The following is an 18,477-nucleotide window of genomic DNA, read 5'->3' as shown; positions in this document are numbered from 1 at the left end:
ATCGATTGTCTCTCTCTTTTTTGGATAGTCACCTATTATATACTTCGGTATCTCTGGTGTCTTTTCTTTTCGAGTATATTATTCACGGTCTGCCGGTAATGAATAATATGTCTCATGCGCTCTTTGGTTGGAGTCCTTTGTTGATCTTCCCCAGTCGAGTAAGATTCGTATTCCTTGTGGAATCGAACATCCATCCTACAAACAAGTCTGCTGTTCTAGCTTTCTTCAGGATGATGAGTGTTTTGGAACACAAACCAATTCACGATTTCGGATTTTATCCTATAAACAACCTACAACCCGGTTAAGGATAATCTTCCTTTGTGAGTATTCTATCCACGTTCTGACGGTAATGGATATTATATCTCGTTCACTCTCGAGTCAATCTTTGATTGTTTTCTCTGCAGAGTCAGTTTCGTATTCCTTGTGGAATCGAATGTCCATCCTATAAACAAGTCTGCTGTTCTAGCTTTCTTCAGGGTGATGAGTGTTTTGGAACACAAACCAATTCACGATTTCGGATTTTATCCTATAAACAACCTACAACCCGGTTCAGGATAATCTTCCTTTGTGAGTATTCTATCCACGTTCTGACGGTAATGGATATTATATCTCGTTCACTCTTGGGTCAATCTCTTGATTGTTTTCTCCGCAGAGTAAGATTCATATTCCTTGTGGAATTGAATATCCATCCTATAAACAAGTCTGCTGTTCTAGCTTTCTTCAGGGTGATGAGTGTTTTGGAACACAAACCAATTCACGTTTTCGGATTTTTATCCTATAAACAACCTACAACCCGGTTCAGGATAATTTTCCATGCGAGTTTATTATCTACGTTTTGACGGCTATAGATAATATATCTCATGCACTCTTTTGTCGAACACTTTGTTTGTTTCCCCAACTGAGTAAGATTTGCATTCTTTACAGAATCAAGTATCCATCCTATAAACAAGTCTGCTGTTCTAGCTTTCTTCAGGGTGATGAGTGTTTTGGAACACAAACCAATTCACGTTTTCGGATTTTTATCCTATAAACAACCTACAACCCGGTTCAGGATAACTTTCCATGCGAGTATATTATTCACGGTCTGCCGGTAATGAATAATATATCTCATGCGAGTATTCTTATCCACGGTCTGCCGGTAATGGATATTATATCTCATGCACTCTTTGGGTTTGTGTCCCCAGTTGAGTAAGATTTGCATTCTTTACAGAATCAAATATCCATCCTATAAACAAGTTTGCTTTCGCTCTCTTCAGGATGATGAGTGTTTTGGAACACACACCAATTCACGTCTGTGGTCGGTCACCTGTTACATACCTACAACCCGGTATCCTCGGTGTTCCTTCCTGAGTTTGTTACCCTTATACCCGTTAACACCTCATTTTCTTTGGTGCTTCCTCAGTGAAGTTTTCCTGTTGCTTCTCCCCAGGAGTCAGCTTGTGTCTCTCCAATGGATTTATTTTCCTTTGGAATTCTTTTCCCCAGTGTGAGCCCTTCACTCCCTTGTGAGTTTTCCAGTCTGTTTTTCTGTTTCCCTAATCATAGTCGTGTCTTGTTTACGCTGTGTCAGTGTTGTTTATCTCCAACTAGAGTCTTGTTAGAGTCTCTGTTCCTGGTGAGTGTATTACTCCGATGGATCGTCTGTTCTTCTGTGTGAATCATATTCCCCACAGAATTTGTGTCTTTCGCATTCATACATTTGCATCATGAGGTCTCTTAGGGACCAAAATTCGTCTCATTATTGTTATTTAAGCCCATTCTACCGCGTCGAGATGAAGATTTCTAAACTTCACTTCTCCGGCTAGAATGACCTTAAATAGGGGCATCTGTAAGACCCCAATTTTGGCCCTAAGATCCCTCATGGCCCATATCATATCATATCATGGCCTCAAGGATCATTGCATGCCCTAGCTTCCCTCCTAGTGAGTGGGTACCTTGTGAGCTTGGTTCTTGATCACCAAGCATGTCTTGCATTTGTATATCTTTGCTTTTCATATGTTTACTAACCAAAAAGTACAAAAATATTGTCATTCTAACCATGTTACTTGCAGCTGAAGCAATCATCAGTCAAACAGTCAAATCAGTCATTAAACAATGGATGGTGGCCATTCTTGAAGAATTTGGGCACCATGATCATTCATCAAGGGTTCACATGATTTAGGACATCATTTTGAAGCAAGATCTCAAGGAATTAGGGTTTGGAATTCATCAGAAGGTGGTTCAGTCATGCAAAACCCTAGAAAGTCAAACTTGGTCAACTGTCCATTTAATCAGTAATTTGAGGATGGGATTTGGTTTGGGAGGTCTCATTCATGCCTATACAAGCTTCATATATCATGTCAAGCATCCACAGTGAAGAAAATAAAGTCAGACAAGAAATTTCCCAAAATAGAAAGTTGACCTGTAACTGGAATTTGCCAAAAATGGAAACTTCTTGATCCTCAAACTTACATCATGATACAAGCTTCAAATGATTTTTTTCCCAACATGAAAATTGAAGATCTTGTTCTCCCATTTCCAAAAAGTCCAAGAACACTCAATTCCCATGTATGGTTGGCAAGATATGATCATTTCATTTTCAAAAATTTGTGAACTTCAAAAGGCCATATCTCTCAAACCATTTGGCCAAATTTGGTGGGGGTTTTTTTTCCTACAAGTCATATTTGATCCCCTCTTTCCAAAAATGTCATCCTTATGCACCAAAACATTGCCAATCAAAATGGCACTTTTGAACCTACATGGATTATTTTCAAGTGAGGTGAAAAATTGAACTTTCTAATTAGCCATTTCCAATCAAATTTACCATTCAAGCATGTTCTGAAATTGCATTTTGGTCATGTTGGGAGGCCCATTTCGTGCAGCATACACCCCATGGCCAAGTTGGTGAAATTTAGCAAAATGACAAAATGGTTCATTTGAGATAATGGTGATTAGCATTTGCTTAGCAGACTTAAAACAGAAGTATATATACATATTTTCTGCTCATTCCAACCCTAGCAGCAGCCACATTTGACAAGCAGAAAAACTCTTTCTCTCATTCTCTCATTTTGTGCATTGTTGAACTTTTCTCCACAAAACCTCAAGAGCTCGAGCTACCCTTTGTGGTTTCATCATCTGACCATCATTGTGAGTTGTTTACAAGCATAAAACACTAGCTGTACAGTCATTCTCGAGTTCTGATTTTCCAAGCTCCAACAATGGCAAATCACGATTTGGGCTATTTCAAGGACTTCTGAGCTAAACATCCTTCACCATTCACCTCCTGGACACTTCTTGCATATCTGTTTCGAGCATCCAAGAGCAAAAAACACCTGAATCAACACTGAGCTTCAATCTTGGTCAGTTTTCGAATCTCTTGTTTTTTAAAATCGTGTCATGCCTTATGTAGAGTTTACCTTGCTGGTCATTCTGAGACTTGAATCATAGAAAATGGTTGTATATTCCCAAAGTTATGTTGACATGAAATTTCACATATGAACATGTTCTTGTATGATTTGTGTTGTTTGGTTCGATTTGTTGAAATCTATGGCTGGATTATGTATGTATGATGCTTGATGTTTCCAATGATATGCTTGATTTCATTTTCTGGGTGATTTGATTTTGCACGATTTTGGTTGGTTGGAGAAGACAACACTGTTCATGAAAACCCTAAAATATTTTTCCAGAATTCTGTGTTGAACGATTTTTGCATGGCCATGTTACTGTTTCATTGAACCGGCCAATCAGAACATTTCCTTGCCTCGCCCTTAAGCGCACCGTTTCATTAAGTTGGACCGGTATTTACCAAATTGCCATCGGTCCCAATTATTTTAATTAATTCATTTATTTGTTTCAATATTAATTTCATTTTGTTACTCAATCTTACAAAAACCATAACTCATTCATTTCAAATCCAAAATTCATGAAAATTTTTTCATTGTGCTCTGCTTGATCTCTATTATTTTATCATGATTTTTGCTGATTTTTTGGATGGTCGAATTTTAAATGGTATTAGGGTTTTGTTCATGTATGCATATCTTGTACCCTTTGCCAAATCCTTTGTGAAATAGTCATGCATTATCCAATGGCCCTGGAATGTTTTGTGCATAAACTAGACTCATTCATGGTGATTTTGATATAGAGTTTGTGAATTTATCTTATCTGGTCATTGAGTTATGAATTTTTGAATTAGGGTGTGACAATTTGTGTCACACCATTGATATGCAACTTCATGATTTTTGATACCATGCTTCCTGACCTCCAATTGATGTGAATTTTTGCATGATTGTACTCTTGTATGTCTAGTTTACATGTGAATTTTCTTGGAATTATTTGAGGCATTTTCCAATTGATTGAGATTTTTCTCCCCTGTTTGGCCAAAATGTTGACTTGTGTGATACATGTTCCCATTTCATTTGTGAAGTTCTCATACCTTATTGGATGAACATGAAATTTTACATGTGGTTAGTAGACATCTTAAGCTTTGTCATGGTGTTAATCCCAGTCATTTATCATATGTTATCACTGATTTATGGATTTTTGAAGTTGATGTATGTTTGGTTGACTTCTTTGAGCATGCTTAAACTTGCTTTGACTTTCTGATTTTCATTGACTATCTTCCCATGATCCAATTGAGCTGAAATTTTATATGCATGTCATGTTATGGATTATGATTGATCATGAAATATTTTATGATTTTTGGAATTGATTATGTTTGGTTTTGAGTTAAGTCTTGCTGTTGACTTCTATGAGCTTTTATTTGCCATGTTTTGACTTCTTTTGTTTATGAAATCATGATGATGAATGATATGAATGTGGGACCAATTGAGTTTGCTTCTTGATTGTTTAAACTTGATTTTGATTGGATATCATTTGCTGTTTTGACTTTTTCATCCTCTTTTGACCCTAGGCTTGTCCTAGTGGTCTTGTTGCTTATGTTTGAGTTCATGCTTTCAGGTTAAGCAACAAATGCTTCAAAGAGATCATACAAATTTGATTAAGCTTGATTGTTTATCATGAGCTAACCTCTTTGTTTTGTAGGTTGCTTGGCTCACAAGCCTTGAGCCTTGTGCTTTGCACATTTGTCTGTTTGTTTGACTGTTGATTCCTACCTCCTTTTGCTTTAACTTTTGAATTGTGTACTGATTCTTTTTGACTATTTCAGGTACCTTTAGTTGCTTAGTTCTTTAAGAACTTGCTTTGCTTTGCTTTATAGCAATTTGCATTGAGGTATAATCCCTTTTCTTCATGTAGTCTGGAAGACCTGGCCTGTTACTTGGCCAGGCAACTGTCTGAAGTCCTCCTTAAGAGGCAATGCTTGTGTGTGTTTACATTTGTCCCAAGCAGGAAAAGTCCTTTAAATAAGGCAATTGGTAGATCAAAGAGATAAGCAACCTATCTCCTACTATTTTGTGAGTCTTCTCCTTGCTCCCATTACATGGTTGTAGCATTGAGATCCAAACCCAAGATCTATCGAGTCAATAATCTATGGAAAGAGTTCCTACCTTCTGAACTCCCACACCTTCTGATATTCAAATGCTCTCCCTGGCCAGGGATAAGAGCAATGAGGCACACCCCTCATATCTTTTTATCTGCTTCACCTTAGCCCCTCAATGGCAAGGTTAAGAGCACCTTTGACCCTATTCCAGTTGGCTTCAATGCCTAACCCTTTTGTATGAGCCTCCTTGTTTGGTTATAGTGTGTGCTGAATGCTTTCATTGATTGATTGTTTGCTTCATATGCACATGTTTGCTTGTATGCTCTATGCATTTATCATCATTAATTGCTCATTAGTGCATGATCATCTCATTTGTCTTTGTGACATTATCATTGTTGTTTACCCATTGAGGACAATTGTAAGACCATCCTTTGGCCATTGCTCCTATGATATGGAAGTGAGTATAAGACCATCACTTTGGCCACTCATCTTATCTTTGCTTGATGCATTTGTTTGATTGTATGTGAGGATGCAATTGTAAGTCCCTGCAAGTTGGCATTTGTTTTCCTAGGATCATACTGTGTATGTTAGAGTAAGCCCAGACAGATTGGCATCTGACATCCATCGTTTTGCATTTGTTTATTGTGTGTGAGGATGTAATTGTAAGTCCCTGCAAGTTGGCATTTGCTTTCCTATGATCACATGTTGCATTGTTTGTTGTATGAGAGGATGCAATTGTAAGTCCCTGCAAGTTGGCATTTGCTTTCCTATGATCATATGTTGGATATTGGTATAAGTCCAGACAGATTGGCATCCGGTATCCAAGTTTCATTTTGTTTTAGGAGATTAGTATAAGTCCATTGAGTGGCCTCTGATATCCAGTTCTGTTTTAGGAGATTGGTGTAAATCCATCTAGTGGTATCCGGTATCCGCTTTTGTTTGTGAGATTGGAGTAAGACCATTGAGTGGCATCCGGTATCATTTGTTTGCTTACGTTATTATTATCCATTGCTTATTCCAAAGGACACACTTGAATCATCTTCTATATGATTTCGAGAGGTGAACCTTCTAAGAAGTTTTACAAACCATCTTCATCCATTCATCCTCATTATGTCCTAAACCTTTTCACACTTTGATTTCAAACTTGACATAGATATTGTGCAAACATCTTCATGCTTTTAAATTAAAAACCTGGACCCCAAGTCCTTGACTTTTTTCAAAACTCCATTTCATAATACTTCTTTCAAATCAATCTTAATCACACTTTGATCCTACTTTCATAATCACAATCAATTAACTTCACCCATTCAATTGTTTTGGCTTGGTCCATTGTTAATCTTTTCACATTAGCCATAGGTTTCAATTATCATTGTGGTTGATGTAAACCTCACCTTATCCTTAGTGAGTCGACTATAAGACTTCCGTACTGAAAACAGGGTTAACCCCTCTAGTACGTCGAAGCTATCCTCGCATGGTGGATGTTGGTCTTGGTCGAGTTTTCTCCCATTGATAATGAAAAGCCTCAGTGCTATTGTTTAAAATTGAATCCACTAACTTTTGGAAATCTTTTAGCCGAACTACGGCGTTTTGATCCTTACCTTTGATGGAAGGTACGTAGGCAGCGGGTTCATCCGTTCAAACCCAATAAAAATTGTATATTCTTTTCTCATCATCCCAATCATGTTTGCACAATACTTATGTCATAACAAATAACAATCTTTTACAACAAGTGTGAAAAGGGCTCCCTAGGAGTACCTAGGACGTAGTGGGTGCCTAACACCTTCCCATTGCGTAATTTACCCCTTACCCAGACTCTCTGATCTTTTTATTAGTTTTCTACGTGTAAAACTTCTTAGGCTTTTGTTCGCTTTTTAGCCAGTCCTTTGGATAAATAAAAGTGCGGTGGCGACTCGAAATTCATTGTATGCTTTGCTTATGGTTTAATCAATAGATCATATAGCGACGAATACACCGCTACACTCCAGCCCCATGTATCCAGGGACGCCCCAATAAACAACTATATGCTGGTTGAATATCCATCACATAGAAGACAATATCAAATACCTCCGGGCCAATCTTCACTGGCAACGTGACTTCACCAAAAACAGATCGCTTGGATCTATCAAAAGCACGGACAATGAGATCACTCGGAGTGAGAACAACCCCTTCAACATCTATCTTGCTCAAAATCTTCTTGGGCAACACATTCAAAGACGAGCCAGTATCCACCAACACATGCGACAACACTGCGCCTTTGCACTCCATGGTGATATGTAGAGCTCTGTTATGGTTACGACCCTCAGGTGTCAGATCCAGATCTGTGAACCCCAAACCATGTCTCGTGCTCACGTTCGCGATAACACCCTCCAACTGGTTGACAGAAATCTCCTGAGGCACGTAAGCCAGATTCAACATCTTCAGCAAGGCGTTACGGTGTGCCTCAGAACACAATAACAACGAGAGGATAGAGATTTTGGACGGAGTTTGGTTCAGTTGGTCCACGATCTTATAATCACTTTTCTTAATGATCTTCATAAACTCCTCCACATCTTTCTCAAAGGAACCCTCAGGCACTTCCTTTTGCGCAGGTCCTTCTTCAACCACAGCTTGCTTTCCCTTTGCTTTGGCAAGAGCCTCAGCGTTGTTATCTCTCAAAGTCTGTGGTGCAAACAGACGACCGCTTCTTGTAAACCCTCCAGGTCCTCCCACATTGTCCACAGCCGGACCAACAGCTACAGGAGTTCTATTTGGCACACCAATGGTCACTGGAGCTTGATTCACTGGTCTTGTCTGATTCTCTGACCTTCTGTTGCTGCGGAAAGCATTATCATACCTCCACGGAACCGCTCTACTGTTCTCAACCGGTCTTCTATCAGAAGCAATAATGGTGACAGGAGTACCAACCGTTACTGGTGCAGATATGGTCACTGGAGTACCAACAGTTACGGGTGTATTAGCAGTTCTTGGGGCACGTCCAGGACCCTCGGACGGATTGAAATAAATGGTGACAATTGAGACCACCCCACGACCTTTCTCAGCCCGAGCAAACTGTAGGCAACCATCATCAATCAGTCCCTGGATACCTCTCCTCAGCTTGTCACAACCATTCTCTTGATTAGCACAATCTAAACAACTTTCATCACAGCCCGGGAACACTCCCTCTTTCAACAGACACTCTTTTACCACCAACAGCGAAGTCTGAACATCTTCCACATTGACTATCAAATCTACAGCTTCCCCACCTTCCAAGTTGTTCACCCTGGGCCCACCATGTTGAGGCATAGGGTTATTCACAACATTCGGAACAGGAGCAAAGTTGATTGTTTTGGCATCAATCAGATCCTGGACCTTATGGTGAAAAGCCCGACAATTTTCAATATGATGCCCCGGTGCACCGGAGTGAAAATCGCAACGGACATTGGCATCATACCCAGCAGGTATCTTCGTTAACAGAGCCATGGTGCGAAGTTCAACGAACCCCAACCTGAGTAGTTCGGGAAGCAATTCAGCATATGTCATCGGCAACGGGTCGAAACGACGATCCGGCATTCTCTATCTCGGCTGAAATGGGCGTTGCTGTTGTTGTTGTTGTTGTCTGGGATGTTGTTGTTGTTGTTGAGGTTGAGGTTGGGGTGCCGGAATAGTCACAGCAGCGATTTGACGATAGTGTCCTCTGTTTGTATTCCTTCGATGATGTACAACATTTGTTTCACCTTCCCTTCTTCTGGGTGCCCTAGAAAATGGCTTCTTCGAACTTGAGGATGAAGAACCAGGATCTTGAATCTTACCTGCATTAATGAGACTCTCAGTCCTCTCTCCTCAGATAACCACATCAGAAAAGCTACCGAACGGGCAACTTCCCATACGGTCCATAAACACACCTTGCAAAGTCCCGATGAACATATCGGTCAGCTCTCTCTCCAGCATCGGAGGTTGCACCCTTGCAGCTAACTCACGCCATCTCTGGGCGTACTCTTTGAAGCTTTCACCAGACTTCTGACACAAGCTCTGCAGTTGGGTTCGGCTCGGAGCCATATCCATATTGTGCTTATACTGCCTCAAGAAGGCTTCACCCAAATCCCTCCAGCTTCTAATGGATTCTCTCCTCAGGTCCATATACCAGTCCAAGGACGCTCCAGACAAGCTGTCTTGGAAAAAGTATATCCACATCTTCTCATCATCAGTGTATGCGGAGATCTTTCTGTAATAGGCCTGCACATGGGTGCGAGGGCAGGAAGTGCCATTATATTTGTCAAAGGATGGCGCTTTGAATTTGTAAGGGATCCTCAGATCATCAACCAAACCCATATTGGTTACATCAAATCCCAAAGAGTTCTGACACTCCATGGCACGAATTTTCTCAGCAAGGGCATCAACTTTTCTATCCCTCTCTTCAGTTCTTCCCACCTCATCATCATCACTTAGGAGAGTGAACATATCTTCCTGTCTATCAACCAGCGGAGCAGGATGACGAACTAGAGCACGGGTAGCTCGAACATTAACAGTCTCAGCAACAATAGGTTGTCCGTTGATTCTGATACCCCTCAATTCATCACCCACAGCATAGTTATTGACGGGAATGGTAGCAGCAACAGTGTCATTGACTGGGCCTACCTCTGGAGAAGTACGGTTGACCGGTGGAATCACAGCTTCCTGTCTCTGGGCTAAGGCTCGCAGCTCCTCTTGCCCTTGTACAACCCCTTGCATCATATTCATGAACTGGGCCATGTTAGCCCTCATCTCTGCCAATTCAGCCTGAACTTGATCCATGCTTCTCTGTTGATTCAACCTTGTCGCGTAGCGGTGCGGACGATGATCAGCAATCCTGCCTGAAACAGGAACCAGAATGAGAAGTCTTCTTCAAGAATACCTGTAATGCAAGAATGATATATGTATGGTGCGCATGATGCGTATGGTGCATATGATATGTTTTATCATTTCTCAGGCATTCAAGAGCCTTATTCACTTTGGAAAAATGGCAACCTGCAACATAAACATCAAAGAAGCAACCTACACAGGACAAGGAGCAAAAGGTGAAACATCAACAATCTCATCTATAGCCATGAGCAATAAAGATCATACAAACATAGTTCAATCCAAGATTCAAATCAATCAAAGTAGAACAAAGAATCCCATCCAACAGTCCTGGAGATGATTCTCAAAATAAACAACAAAAACAAACTAAGAAAGTCGTCCTCCAGGAATGAGAGTCTTCAGGTACTGACACTGATCAATCAACCGGTCACATTCTGAACACTCGGGTAAAGGGGTGATCTTCTCCTTCAGTTGCACTCTGAGCTCCACAACTTCTTCTCTGAGCTGGCTCTCTGATGCATGCCTTAGGTCTACCTCCTTCTTCAACTGAATATCCTTGTCTTTAAGCTGCCTTTCCAAGTCTCGTATCTTCTTTTGGTAATTGGCTTCCGCTCTTTGCAACCTCAAGCACTCACGGTGTTCTCCATCCAACATTGCTTCTACCTCCTCATAGGACCTCTTTTTGCTTCCCAATCTACTAGCACTTTCACCCTGCACTCCTTTGAGTTTGTGAGCCAAACTCAACTTATCAGCTTTGGCTTTGTAAAGCTCCATCTGAATCTCTTGTTCCTTCTCTTTCAACCGACGATTTTCCATCAAGGCTTGTTTGTACTGCTCAGTAGGCACATTCTCAGAAAGGATCAAAGGCGGTTGCTCCTGCAATGGCTCCATCCTATCATATGGTAGCAACAAAGTTCCCACTCTTTCCTTGACCCACTCAATGTAAGCCGACATAGCAATTGCAAACTTCTTCCCTAAAACGGATCCATCCTTCACACCAATATTCTCCCAAGCCTTTCCCACTTGCTCCAATCTTGCAAGATCACTCCGTTTCTCAAAGTACACACTCTCAGCTATTTCAGCATCTAGTGGCTTTTCATTCATGACAAACCCCAACTGACGGAGAGAAAGAACCGGGTTGTAATTGATGCAACCCTTAGTTCCTATGAGTGGGACATTACGAAACCCTCCACAACTCATAATGAAATTGTGCACATTCATCCTGTATGCCTGCCACTTGATATCATAGGATGTGAGTGACATAATCCTCTAAGTCCACTTATGAGTGTTCTGAGAATCCATAAAAGGTCCACTGGTTGGTAGAAAGGACAAGAACCACTTGAATAGCAAAGGGAGACAACACCTGATAGCTCCACCCTTACCATGCCTGCTGTGTATAGCATAATAAGTGTCAGCTAACAAGGTTGGAACCGGGTTTCCTCCAATGAAAATAGTGATTGCTGCCAGGTCCACAAAATTAGGCATACTCGGGAACAAGACAACTCCATAGATCATGACAGCCAACTGAGCGTTGAAAGCTTCCCAATTCCCTTTCTTCGCTTCTTCCTTCGCCATTCTCACCAAGTACCTCAAAGAGAAACCCACAACATCACCACTTGGTTTCCAATTGTCACTCACTTCTTTAATACTCAAATAAAGAGCCTTAGCAACAACCCTGAAATCCACCTCCTTTGGCACATCTAGGAAGGGTACTTGGTATCTGATTCGGACATTCATGAGGATGGAATACTCTTCAAGAGTGGGCGCCAACTGATAGTCCTGAAAAGTGATTCAACGGAGCTCTGGATCATAGAACTGTAAGAGAGTCTGCAACGGTACTGGGTCCACCACCATCTTCAACAACATCAGAATATCCCCATACTGATCATCAAACACCTTCTGATTACAGCCGGTCACAAGATTACTCAATACTGCCAAAGATGTCAACGGCTCACGGTAGAAACTGTAGGTGCAAGTCTTCCTCTTCAACTCTAGGATGGCTGCCATCTCTCACTGTGAACAGACTCCTGAATGAACCTGAGAAATGATATGCATGTACAAGTTAGTTTTTTTATTTCCTTTTTTTTTCATCATCATTTTTTTTTGCATTATTTTTTTTGAAAATAAACATGCTATGATGCAAATGATGCAATTAATGACTGGTTGGCTGTGTATCACGAGGCACAGGCTCAGAACTTCGGCATCGGAACCAGAAACCACAAATCAAGGTCATCTGAAACCCATACTTCTGAACCAGGTCACCAACAAGAACCAAACTGAAGTCACCAACAGGACACAGTCACCAACAGAGCAAGTCACCAACAGTACCTGTAATGATTCATTCCCGCCCCACTCACAGGTGTCATCTAGGCCAGGGTAAGGTCAAGAGAAACGCAGGATAAACGATCCTTTCAAGAATATCATCATATACACACCAGATGTATGTAACGATAATACCCCATCAGAATCTGAACTGCTCGTGATATCATGTTCCGCTAAGTGGCACCATACCACCCGCTTCCCATGAATCACTCTATTCCTAGGTGTCCTAAAGTTCACTCATAGCCTGGGTATTGGGCCTTTTACCTCTTGTGACTCCCACCCCACAGAGAGACAGATACACAGCCAGCACAATGAAAGTATGATGCATCCAAACATAGATGCAAACATATATGCAAACATATACAGTCACAGCATAATAATCACAAATGCAATAAATCAAGCAGTAAAAGCAACCAAAACTATCCTAAAGAGCGCTAGGATTGACTCGCTTAGGGAAGATGGACCAGCAATAGGTCAACTTCTCTTTTTATCCCCAGCAGAGTCGCCAGCTGTCGCATTACGCGAAAAACCGGCGGGAAAAAGACACAGAGCCGCCACCGTGCGTTATTTACCCCAAAGGAGGGAAAGGAAACGCTCGAAGTAAACCTGGAAAGGAAATGGTCTTACGACCAGAGATTGCAAGGATCGGGAGTCGGTTATGCGAAGGGAAGGTATCAGCACCCCTACGCATCCGTCGTACTCAACGGGATCGACGCTCAAAAGAATAGAAGAAAGGTTGCTAAAAAGACTGCTCAAAAGCTGCACAAAACTGGAGTGAAACACGCGAAAGACGAAAGAAGCGGACTCGGCAGGATGTCGCATCCTGGGCCTCCGTAGTTTGTCAGACACAAACATCAAAGTCGACGTAGTTCGGGGGGACGGGAAACGTGCTCGCTAGGACATCGCATCCTATGCATACGTATCTTCTCTAACCAGAGAAAGAATCAGAGCACTCGTAGCTCGGCTAACGCACGCCAAAACAAAACGCTGAAAAATAGACGCTGAGACGTCAAACGAAACACACAAACACAAACTGGAAACGGAATGCCAATCGCTGGGCTTACATCCAACTCCACGAAAGAACACAGGAGACCGAAGGCCAATCGCTGGTCTTGCATCAGACTCCGAACACACACAAACAAAACAGGAAACCGAAGGCCAATCGCTGGGCTTACATCAGACTCCAAATACACACAAAGTAGAAGGAGGGTCTCGATTGCAACTAGGGCAAGAGAAAGGGAAGGTCTCAATCGCAACGAGGGCGAGAGAAAAGGATCACAGTTAGTTGTTAGTCAAACTCAACAAGACATCGCATCTCGTGCCTACGTATCTCATCTGGACATGAGAATCAGAGTTGCCATAGTTCGGCTAAACTATTTCTGCTTATTTTTGTGTTTTTTAGGTGGATGACGTTACTACGCAATCTACCGGATGCTCGACCTTTGGAGACTTACTCACCTGTAGTAGAAGGAGTTAACGTGTCCTTAAGAGGGGGTAAAGTTGGTTTGTGTTTTAGGAAAGCTCACGCAAGAAAGGAAGTCGTAGACGAAGGAACCGTGCTACCTTAATTGACATGCAAACGAGACTACGCGAAGTCTAGCAAACCTAGGGGATACAATCACACCGCACAAACACATACAGCATGAAGTAAACACACCAACAAGGGGCTCAAACATCAAGGCTGGGCTTTAGTCAAGGGATCATATCAACCTCGACAAACAAGCCAACTGGAAAGGTATCTGAGGCTCTTAACCACTGACATTGACCGTCAGGGTGAGCAGATGAAAGGTGATGAGGGTAAGACCTCATGGCTCTTAACCCGGCATGGGTGAGCTTCAATCAATGAAAACGTGGGAGTCCAGAATGCGGGACTCTACTCCACTTGACTGACTCTATATACAAGGATCTTGGGTGTTTATTCAAAATGCATCAGCACATAGTGCGAGCAAGATGAAAGACTCAACTGAATAGCAGGGGATGGATTGCACATCCCTTCTATCTGCCAATGCCTCTTCACTTAGGAGGTCTTTGAAGTACATGGCACAAACATAAACAACCACAAACATTGCCTCTTAAGGAGGGCTTCAGACAGGTGCCTGCCAAAAATAGCAGGTCTTCCAGACTACATAGAGAAAAGAAATTACCTAAGTGGTATGCCAACCACAAGCAAAGCAAAGCTCAAATAATGAGCAAAAGCGGCTAAAGTACCTTGTTTGAAGAGCAGTGACCAAAAACAGTGTCCTCAGGGCTTCAAGCTTTCCAGATCCACCTCCTTTGAGCTCCACTGAAGTTTGATGCAAGAAATGGCACGTGAAAAGACCTGAATCCAGCTCAATTTTGAGTTTCCATTAATGCCTTCAAGCTTGTGGTATGCACGAATATGAGATGAATTCCACCACATACACGTTGAATCTTGCTCAGTAACACTCCATGTTCATGATTATGCAAGAAAATTAGGGTGTTATGTGCAAAATTTTGAGAAATCAAGAGAGTGAAAATTGAGAGTGAAAGAGGATTCTAGATCTGAAAAATGTGTGTAATGAATGAAACTGTTACAATTAAGCCTTTATACCATCTGTTAATTATGCTGAAATTGTGATTAGGCCAAGGTTCATGGGAATTAGCAAGATATAAGGTGTATGCACAAATTGCAATTTCACCTTATGCATGGCAATCCCACGTGAACAGTGCACATGCACCATTCAAATACTCTTAAAATCATCCCATGCACATGTTGGAATGGTAAAAAAAACTCATATGATGTACCAATTTTAAATTCATGGTTTTCCTTCCAAAAAAAAATCACATGTATGGCCAAATGATTATGTGAATAAATTTCATGCCATGTAATGAATGATTTGGAAAATATATGTCATGAGGAGCATAATGCAAAAAGAGGCACCCCATTTGGAGCTTTGGTTCAAAAGATATGGCTTGTTGAAGTTCCATGCACACTTTGCAGTCAATGGATCATAACTCCTTAACCATTCATCAGATGCTCATGATCTTGGACTTTTTGGAAATGGGAGAGAAAGATCTTCAACTTTCAGGTTGGACAAAATTTCATTTGAAGCTTCTTTAATGTTGGAAAGTCAAGTTGAAGTTGGTCCAAAAACTTGCCATTTTTGGAAACTTGAAATTACAGGTCACTTTCCATTTTTGGAAACTTTTGATCTGGCTTCAAATCCTTCAAGATAAGTGTTTGACATGATGAATGAGCCTCTTTTGGACATGAATGAAGTGTCTCAAACCGTTTCTCCACCTCCTAGCCTTCAGTTGACTTTCAGTTGACTTTTATGGGCTCCAGATGACTTGGACATGTACTGATGACTTTGAGCCTCTGATATTTGGTCAAGTTGCTTCAAAATGAACCTTGGTTCATACAAGCTCTCTAGAATACTTATGTGGCCTCCCTATCAAGTAAAAACTTGCTCTCTTGCACTGGTACCTTCTCTTGATGCCAATGCTTATGGATATGATACAATGCACTACGAAAGGATATTGTTAATGACCTAAAAATGAAATTAATGCATGAATGGGGGGGTGCAAATTTGAGGTGCTACACCTATTTCTTGCGATAAACAATTTCAATTGGATCGACGATGGAAACTTCCCCCAAGGTTTTATCCCTTGAAAACTGCAAGACGCCTTGATTCATCAACTCTTGGACGTAGTCCTTGAGTTTTTCACATCATTCTGGCTCAATCTTGCACACCTTAAAATCATCATGCACGCCTGCTAGCACACCATGCTTCTGCATACTCATAGAAATACTTGACCATAAAGTCTTCTCATCATCTGCCAAACGAACCACCTCTGTTCTATCCTTTTTGATAATAGCATTCACTGTCTAATTACCATGATTAGGCAAGGGATTAGCCTTCACATTCGGCTTTTCTTCAATGAAGGACAATATATTTTGATCAATGAGGTCATGTACTCTGTTCTTAAACACAAAACAATCTTTCCTCGTACGCCCAATATAACCTGCATGGAATGCACATCATACATTGGGGTTGCGATGTTGATCAAATAGATATACTACTGGTGGGATCTCCTTAGGACCAATTGCTCCTACAAGCACAAGATAAGGGAATAATTTAGAATATGGTACTAGAATTATGGTATACTGAGGGCGTCTCTGATTCTGATTTTGATTCTGGTTCTTATTTTTCCCCTGATTCCTACAATGATTCTGGTTCGGGCCTCTGTTGTTTGCGTCCTACCTTTGAGGATCTTGTCTCTAAGGTTGTTGTTGTTATTCTGGTTGTTGAGTCTGAGGAGGTTGTTGATACTATGGTTGATACTGAAAAAAAATGGTGAAATTGGGTTGCCGCCACATATGGATATGGATAATATGGTAGAGGCACCATGGAAGCTGGATATTGCACAACACCAGTTGTTACTGCATTCGTCTCTCCTTCTTTCTTCTTGGTATACCCACTAGAACATCTTCTTACTGCATAATGTTGACTACTACCACCAGAAATCTTCCATGTCTTCAGACCACTTCCAATCCTCTCCCCGATTATGACTAGATCAACAAAGATGGAAGATAAACTCCCAACCATCTTTTTGTAGTATAAGTTTTGGAGCGTCCCTAAGAAATTGTATACTAACTCAGTATCTGTCAAGGTCGGGCTAACCCTTGAAGCTATTTCCCACCATTTATGCGCATATTCTTTAAAAGTTTCATTAGACCGATGGGCTTGATTATGAAGTTGTAATATGGTAGGATCCATGTCTATATTATACTTGTACTAGTTCAAAAAATCATCAGACAAATATTTCTAGGACCTTATCTTCCTCGGATCTAGATTCATATACCAATCCAGAGATGCCCCAGACAGGCTATCTTGGAAGTAGTGGATTAACAACTCATCATTTAAAATGTAAGGCCATATTTTTGCAGTACATGGTAATGTGACTGTGTAGACAACTCAAGCCCTCGTAGTAGGGTAGATCAGGTACTTTGAACTTTTGAGGGAGCACAACATTGGGTACCAAACATAGTTCTCTTACATTCAAACCGAGAGCATAAAAACCTTTAATGGAAAGGATTCGCTCCGCTTAGAGTTGATATTCAGAAGCCCTAGGATGATTGATCCCATGTACCCTTTGAGTAGAAACCCTAGGAGGAGGTTAAACAACATTCTTAGCATGCATTTGTGGCATAAATTGTGGAAGCATCCGATACATCATAGTCGGATTCAGACTATGGGCAACTGGAGTGCCTTCCTGAGCAATTTGTCCCCTAGGCTGCATATTTGGAGCAAGAGGTTCCCCATAATGGGCATACTGAAGTTCAACATGGTTAGGAAATGGTGGAACCATAGCAGCAGAAGCATAAGAATTTGGCTGAATAGGTGGAGCAGTGATATGGAAGTTGAGATAAGGACTCCTTTACTTAGGTTCCTGATATTCAGCATTGTCAATGTTGGCAATATGTGTTTCTTCTGTTTCAACCCCTTGCGAAGAATAAGGATTAGGCATTCCTCACGGGAAGGAAGCAACATTCACATTGGCAGGAGCAGTAGCAAAGGACTGGTACGACATGAAGGGATTTCCAATAGCAAACTGAGGATTATAATTATGAGGCATCCCCCATGTGTAGGAAAAAAAAATCTATTGGGAGAAGATTGAGACAAAGGTAGGCTAATAGCAGTAGGTTTAATAACCGGGTCGACAGGATCCATCACAACCAGAGTTGTGTAAGTAGCAGAAGTCACCATAGTAGCATCAACTTGATCAATAACAACAACGTTATCCCTCTGATTCTGCAGATGTTCCAGGATGGTACCCATCTTTCCTTGGAGTAGAGCTAGAGCATCCCTTGTTACAATGTTCTCTTGTTCAAAATCAAACATAATTCTCTTTCTGCTGGCTCTGGTGTAATACCGGTGAGTCTTCATTTTACTGAAGAT

This window comes from Lathyrus oleraceus, chromosome 6 (genome assembly GCF_024323335.1).
Source record: "Lathyrus oleraceus cultivar Zhongwan6 chromosome 6, CAAS_Psat_ZW6_1.0, whole genome shotgun sequence".
Classification (NCBI taxonomy): Eukaryota; Viridiplantae; Streptophyta; class Magnoliopsida; order Fabales; family Fabaceae; genus Lathyrus; species Lathyrus oleraceus.
This window is presented reverse-complemented; position numbering follows the sequence as displayed.